The following is an 8,456-nucleotide window of genomic DNA, read 5'->3' as shown; positions in this document are numbered from 1 at the left end:
CAGACCCGGGATGCCGGATGCTCCGGGGGAAGCGCGGTTAGGGAGACGCCTTGTGTCTTGGGGAGTTGCGTGTGTGGAGGCGGTGGTGATGGAGTACATTTTGGCCGGCGTTCTTTGCAGAGGCACAAAGGCTAGTTTATTTCCTGCAGATCCCTTGGAAATTGAAGCTGGGGCTGCAGAGAAGAAGGAGGGGCCTGCGAGGGCGGGAGGTGGCCGCCGCTGGTCGGGGGCCGAGGCGAGTTGGGAACGTGAGACATCTCAGGCCATCTCCGCGGGCGGGGCTGCTGAAGTTGCGCTGCTTGGAAGGAACCCGGGCGGGGGCGCTGTGTGCCTTGGGTGGGGAGGGTTGGGGTGGCGACTAGGATTTCAGGGGTAGCAGCAGATAAGATGACCATGGCTTTGCCAGGCCTGAAGGAACCCCTCCGCGTTGTTTTGATGTTGAGAGGGGAAGGATGTGAAAAGTAGCCTATCTATCGTCCAGCGTTGATGGACAGCTGTGGTGTAAACATCCTTCCGTGTTGCGGTGGACATTTCTCATTTAGGATACATTTTACGGAATAAATAACACCTGATCTGAAAAACGAACCAGGGGATGGTTTAGTGCAGGTGTTTATAATGAACTTTTTTTTTTCTATTAAGGTTGAATCATCTACATTTGTAATATATGCATTTAGTCAGTGCCTGGTAGAATTTAAGTAAACAGTTGTATTTAAAAACCCTAGAGTTCCTTGGCTTGAACTTCTAATGCAATGCAGAGAGCTCTGGATGGATGCACCTGTGCCTCGCCTGAGGGAGGGGTGGGGAGGGCGTAATCTTGTCTGGGATGCCTAGATACGCTGCTCCTTAATGGAGTACTGTCTAGATTGGGCTCCATCCCTGCTCAGACTTCACATTAGGTTCAAGCAAAACAAGCAGAGGGTCTGTAGACTTAAGGGCCATGGGCCAAATTCACCTACTGCAGAGGTTTTTGTCTCTAAGGTTTAGGAGCTAGGGATGGTTTGTACATTTTTAAATGGTTGAAAGACAAAATTAAAAGACTATTTCTCATGTGAAAATTATATGAAAATCAAATGTGTGTCCATATTTAAGTTTGGTTGGAGCACAGCCACACTTAATCCTGTTGTCAGTGTCTCATTCTTGCAGTGCATGGCTGCTTTCACAGATAATGGCAGAATTGAGGAGTTGCATAGCTGAGACAGAGGTGTATACCCTTCAAAGTCTGAAATATTTACTATGTGGCTCTGTAAGGAAAAGTATTGCTTAAATACTCCCTTTTGTGTTAGGTGCATTGTTTAATTTTATTGCCTTTCAGGCCCTGTTTCTGGTGCCCCGTGAACTGGCAAACTCCCCCCCTCCAAAATTAAACTAATTATAAATCAATGTGTTGGATTTTCTCATTTCCAAGTTTCATTCTCAACTTTTTGGTATCTTTCTCTGTTGGAATCTAGGATATACTGGAGTTTCTGATGAGCAGAAATTGTGTATTTACATATTTTAACTTTAATATAGATGGCCATATTTCAAGGCTTTCTGCAATGGGTTCTAGTAACTTCTAGCTGTTCTGTTACCTGAGTAGTTTTATTTATTTAGGTAAAGAGAACAAGGGGCGTTAGAGCATGTCATGGGTTCTTTTCAGAGGGCAAGGCAAAGCTAGAGTGAACTCTTCCCTACTCCTCTTTTCTACCTCACTTGCTAAAACTAACAAAAAAACTGATAAAATTTATTTCCAACATATTAATAATATGTCAATCATATGGGTACCATACCTCTTACTTGTGTTCCTTTTTTTTCCTTGGCTTTCCACAATATTTCTTCTTTTTTGTTTCTGGTTTTTCTTCTCTCCTTAACACATGTCTTCCTTTTATCTCCTAGGCCTGACTGTTGTGGCTTGGGAAAAGAGAGAAGTCAGTCAGTTTTTATTGTGCTCCAAATCCTGTCATGTAGACATTGCTCCGTTTGGCCCTTAAAGATGTCTTTCCATTTTAGATACCTTTTAACTGCACATATACTGTGAGGGAGTAGAGGCCTTTTCCAGTTTATTATAGCTCAGCAAGGTGGGTGTGCTCAGGCCACATTCATGGGAATCCTTGAAGTGGAATTTTGTCTTGATGCAGGACTTTCGTCTTTAGCTGCTGGCGGGAGGCTGTGCTTTACAAATGAAGAAGTGAGCCCATTGTCTAGACCAGCCGTGGGCAAACTAAGGCCCGCAGGCTGGATCCGGCCCTTTGAAATGAATAAAAGTAAACAAAAAAAAGAGACCGTACCCTTTTATGTAATGATGTTTACTTTGAATTTATATTAGTTCACACAAACACTCCATCCATGCTTTTGTTCCGGCCCTCCGGTCCAGTTTAAGAACCCATTGTGGCCCTCGAGTCAAAAGTTTGCCCACCCTGGTCTAGAGTTAAGATTAAGGGATTTAGAAGCTGGCATGTGAAAACGGATGTACCTGGAAGATAACTGTCTGAGTTATGCAGATTATGCTCTCCAGATTACATCCCAAGTCTGACATCATAGACTTGACTCTTTTAGGTTGACTTGCAGGTTGGCTCCATTTTGTATATTTATAAGATGCACAAAGAACTCTGTGACTTTCATAAAATATCTTGAGCCCATAACAGAGTTCTTAAAGTTGATGTGTTGGACTGGAAACGTCCTCATATATGCTGGAGCAAACAACGCATATGCCAGTGACAGGTCCTGTACTTCAATGTAAAGAAGCAGAGAGCTTCCCATAGATTCAGAACTGCTTGATGGTGCCTGTGAATGACTATCTTACATCATGACTAGAGGCCCAGTGCATGAAAATTCCTGCACTTGGGCAGGGGGCAGGGGGGTAGCGGGGGGCATTCCTCAGCCCAGCCCGTGCCCTCTCGCAGTCCAGGAGCCCTTGGGGATGTCCAATTGATGGTTTAGGCCCGCTCCCCATGGGGCCTAAGCCGCAGTCGCCTCCCTTTGTGGGAGGGGACTGGTGAGCAGATCAGGGGACAGCGCTGGTGGCAAGCGGCTGGCCCTGCCCCCCATCACCCCTCTACTGCCAGTCGCCACCACCCACTGATCGCTGTCCACTGATCGCTGTCCACCGATCACCGTCCCCTCCCTCTGCCCACTGGCAGGTGCCTTGGCTGGCCTGGCACCGCCCGCTTGCCAGCCTCCGCCTCCCACCCAACGGTCATTCCGCTGTTCAGTCGATTTGCATATTAGGCTTTTATTATTTAGGATTTTATTTCCCAATCAGTAATATCTGCTTGAAAAACACATTTTGCCTAAAATAGGCATTAGTTTGATATAGTTACATTGTCACATACATTATTAACCCCATACTTACCAGAAGAAAGGTATTATTTTGTCTCTTATAAACTAGTGTCATTCATAGGAGAGCATCCATATAAATACAGTTGGGAAATTATATTTAGTATAGTAAAGTTGGTATACTGTGATTATATAATTATAATTATAGGGCAAGTAACAATGAGATGAAAAACTACTTCTAGATAAAGGAAACTAATGTTAAATAATCCATTGCCTTCCTGTGAAATATTTCCCATGAAGGTCCGAGGTAGTTACTCATTTAGCAGATAGTAATAGATGGAATTGGAGGCATATTGTATTGGGCTAGACACTAGGGAGAATATGAAATCAATATATTGCTAAAGTTTATGATCTTAATTGGAAAAATACACAGAGAAAAGAATAAAAGGTTCTACGTTTAATAAAAGTTACAGAGATTCAAATAAATTAGACATCGGCATAGGATTGCTTGCTGACTACGTGTAGATGGCCACCTTCTCCCTTGTTGTCACATGGGCTCCCATCTGTGAATGCCTGTGTCCTAATCTCTTAAGAGGACACCAGACATACTGGGTTAGGGACCACCCTAGTGACCTCATTTAACCTTTCTTCTTTAAAGACCCTATCTCCAAATACGGTCATATTCTGAGGTACTGGTTAGGATTTCAACATACAAATTTGGGGACATAGGTCAGCCCAGAAAAGAGTTCTTAAAGAGACTGCAAGGCTCTCATAGACTAGGCTGTATACTGGTGAGAGCGTGAAGAATGGACGGGTTCAGGGTAAGGGAGGGGGTCCTGTGGGGGATGTTGTGGTAGTATAACTAAGTATTATTGTGTAATTTGATGTTTGTGAATAAAGGAAACTGCTATTTGAGGACAAGGTATTTTAGCTTTGGCCTGAGGCCACTTGTTTTCTTTATCCTGGTGTTTACTGGGAAATTGGCATTCGCTTTTGTACATAGAGCCTTTATTTTCTTTTTAAATGTGTCATAAAATATTTTCATAATAGTTTTGGAGACTGATTAAGCAGCATTTTTTTTATTCTTTAAATTACCTTCATCTAAAAACTATGTATATATCCAGTGCATATTTTGTGGGCAAATATTTGGCATAATCTTTTTTTCCCCAGAAACCTTTGCATTTCGGAAAGATAAAAGATTTTAAAGGTAATAATATGTTTGCTGTTTGTTTCATATAATGAAAATGTTTTTAAGTGTTGAAATTATAATTATTTATAATGTTAAAGCAATTCTTTAGACTAGAGAACTGTTAAAGCAATTCCTCCAAATTTGGCCAGCTGAGTTAAAAAAAAAAAAAGGGGTAAAAGGAGACTTAAAGTTCTTGCTCTTTTTTTCCCCTGCCTGTGGTGGTGAAATTTGTTTGGTCTAGGGGATACATATTTTTATCCTCCTTTTAGCTTGATTTGTATCTGTGAAAACAGCACTCATTGTTATTTCCTTGTAAACAACTCCACCTCCAGATCTAAGGTGATATAAATAAATGCATGAGGGGAATGTGAAAAAGGAAACACTCGTAAGAAAGGAAAAAACAGAAATATTAGCAACACACACACCGAAGAGAGTGAGAGAGATAGATAGATCTTGAGGAAAAACCTATTTAGATTGTGTTGATGACTTAATGTTGATCATTTGAGTATGTTTTGAGATAGTTTACTGTTTAGTGCTTATATCTTAAAATTAGAGTAAAACATGTAAGATAAATATTTCTTCTGGTAACTTTTTTATGATAAAAATAAAAACGCATATTTTTAAAATATGTATGTGGAAGACATACATAAAAGAAGGAAAAAAAATTTACCTGTAATTCTATCACCTTGGTGCAACCTCCTTCCCCCCAAAGAAAACACAGGTTTGTGAACTGAGGATGCTAAATTATTTTGATATATCAAATGGGTAAGTAGAGATGTTGATCAACAGATTTCACTGATTGCACATTTTCTCAGTGAGGAAATGGGATCTGAGATTATTAAACATCCATATCTTCTTTAATAGCATCTATTTGAACCAATGTCTCTTGACTCTGAGGAGGTTAACTACCATGTAGCACACAGGACACCAGTGGAGAATGCATGTTTAAATCTTGATTTCTGCTTACAATTATTTGTTACCTGGACCTATAGTTAATCCTAGAATAGCTTTATCTTATGGAATTGGGTGGGCCCCTGGCATGCCTTGTATCAGGAAACTGGATGTAGAAATGGTCATGGAAATCTGTCATTCTGTGCTCTCCGGACATCAGTGACCTAACAAAACCACGAGGATAGAATCATGAAGTTAAAAAATTATTCCACAACTTAAAAGGTACTATCTGATCTATACCAGGTATGCCCAGCTTTTCTTAAATATTGCTAGGCCCCCTTAGCAGGTCCTGTTTGTCTAAGGTATTACTGGATGAAGTTCACACAGCTTTACGTTAATGTTCCCCTCGCTATGTCCCACTTCTCCCAGCCTCCCCTGAGTATTTAATTTTAATTAGTCAAAGTGTGAAATCTGCCTCTGGGAGACATTTATTTCCCACTGTAGGACCTGGGGAGGCCTCAACTCTAGGATTCAGTGGAGTTGGAGTTCTGCCTTTCCTCCCACCCCACCCACTTCCTTCCACATTCACGGTTCTGCTGGGAGTAGTTAGTTATTCTCTTCCCACTTAGAAAAGTACAGCACAGAATGCCTCTTTATTCTGATAGAATCTGCTGACTATATATGTTGGGTCAGGCTGAGTCACAAAGTACTTTTAGATCTGTTCTGAGGTAGGAAAACAAAAGAAGAAACACCCCACGGGCCTGGATTATTGGTCCCTCGCCAGCTCCATTAACATCAGTGGATAGTGGTTGGGTGCTGACCCAGGACATTCAGGTTCTACCCTTTCTCAAGTCAGAGGAAGGCTTGTTTAGTTGCGGCATACTTTACAATTGACATGGTGAACTGCACAAATTGAAAGTGTATAATTTGTTGAATTTTGAGACACCATCCCCACAGTCAAGACAGTGGACATAAGCTTTGCTCCTGCCCCTGTGTAATCCTTCCCAGCCTCCCCTGCTGCCTATCTCCCATCACCAAGTAAACACTGACTTGCTTTCTGTCCCTATAGGTTAGTTCACATTCTCTAGACTAGAGCTCTAATAAATGGGATCTTACAGTATCTTCTTTTTGTTTGACTTCTTTTACTCTGTATTTTGGAATTTATCCAGGTTGCCTGTATTAATAACTCATTATTATTTATTGCTGAGTATTAGATCATTGTATAGATATACCATTCAGGAATATTTAAATAGTTTAGGATTCTTTTATGCTTTGTACATTGTCTTGTAGAGTATTTGTTCTTGGTTTCAACTGTGTGTCACACTTTTGTGTTTGACAGTATTCATACACATAAAATTTAAGTGCCCTTATTTAATGTTACTTGAAGTTTGAAACTATGTAAGTCATACTTTTAAAAAACCCACCAGTAAGTTTAAAATGAAGAGATGTAAAGTTTTCTAATTTTTAAAGATAGCAAGTGATCACTTTTTTTAAAAAGTCACATGAGCACCACAGCTTTTGCATCCTATCTTGTGAAGAGTATAAGCACAGCATGGTCTGTTTCCTAAGGGAGCCGAAGCTTTGTTTTCCAGACTGCTTGCCTAATGCTCCTGACTTGCTAATTTTTTGCACTTCTTTATTTTTGATTGCTTTATCTATCACCGCTTGTGACAAATTTATGTGACAACCATATAGTGAATTGGTTAACAAAGGAATAATTTGGTGCCTAAATTATCCAAATAATTCTCGTGTACAACTAAGACCATCCAACATACTAAGAGTTGAAATGGGGATACTCATCATTGTGTGCATACACAATATTCTGGCAGAAATTATTCAGACTTTTTGCCACTTTAAGCATTTATATGTCTGTCTGTACTTTCTGATGGATTAATTGAAATTAAGTGGCAAAACTCCAAAACAACACCATTTTAGGCAGACATGCTCTCTGGATTACCAAAAAACGTAAAAATTGGTTTATAATCTTATTAACATTTAGTCCTTTGAGTAGCATAGTAAAATACAGTTAATGAATGTTGTTAAATAGTGGATGAGTTAATTGAGAAGCAAATAGTCATGTTTTTTGAAAGAGAATAAAACCTTTTAAAATGTTTTCAGAGAGAAAATACCAGTTGTCAAGATGGCTCTAGTGAGTCCTATGGAATTACATATGGTAACTAAATAGTTGTAACCTATTATATTTATTTATCTGTGAATCAGTAATTAGGGAATTGAATTGGGCCATGCTAATTTATCTTGTATGGCTAGGATTCTAGGGCTCATGTTCAGGTAGTTTCATATTAATTTGCGTTTTTTTTTAATATATTTTTTTTGTATCTGAACTACTTGGAATCTTGCCAGTATGCTGTAAACTGTGTAAACTCTCCTTCCTCTTGCTGACTAGTTTCTCTTTGCCTTTGCACCAAAGGTGGTCCAGGCTTTATTATATTGCTTCCTGTTTGTGGATGTGTGCACTTTGTTCCGGTCTTTCAGGTGAATTCATTCTTGACGTAAAAACAAATGGAATATCAGGCAAAAACAGACAAAGAAGAATTTTAATTTCAACAAATTCCTCATGTTATTGCAGCAAAATAGCTATACATCAGTTCCTCTTCTCCTCTCCTCCCCTTCTATCATCTCCTCAGTTACAAGAATAATCAACCACAGAAATACAAAATCGCCAGTCAACTATGTAATGCATGGCATAACATTAAGAGACAGATATTGTAATTGCAGACATAATGATCCATCAAGTTCTTCCTAGAAATAACAACTTAAAAGTTTGCCTGGACTCTGGATTCATCAGTTTGCATATGGTTGGGCCTGGCCTGTAATTCCTCATGTATATTTCACATTTAACTTATTTATTTTTACTGTTGACTATTACAGATGTCCCCATTCCCCCCTCTTTTTGCCTCAGTGTATTCTCAGCAATGTAGACTACCACTGACTAACAAGATTATCAACTGATTCAGACAGTGACACCTCTTCGCTGATGGAGGAATACAAGGTTTTCTCTAGCAATTCTTTAGCAGATCATGGAAAACACTGATTTTATTACTGTGGACATTTTTTCTTGAGTATATGCGTATTATCCAAAGTTGAATGTTGTGATTGAATATGG

The 8,456-nt window shown here is 39.8% G+C and overlaps 1 protein-coding gene across 6 annotated transcripts in view; it reads left to right on the top strand.

Annotated features, from left to right (window-relative positions):
• Positions 1-8,456, top strand: part of MPDZ (multiple PDZ domain protein) — a 172,050-nt gene that overhangs the window by 391 nt on the left and 163,203 nt on the right. The gene's annotated exons all lie outside the window — the stretch shown is intronic.

The sequence above is a fragment of the Myotis davidii genome, unplaced genomic scaffold (assembly GCF_000327345.1).
Source record: "Myotis davidii unplaced genomic scaffold, ASM32734v1 scaffold1994, whole genome shotgun sequence".
Lineage (NCBI taxonomy): Eukaryota > Metazoa > Chordata > Mammalia > Chiroptera > Vespertilionidae > Myotis > Myotis davidii.
This window is presented reverse-complemented; position numbering and strand designations above follow the sequence as displayed.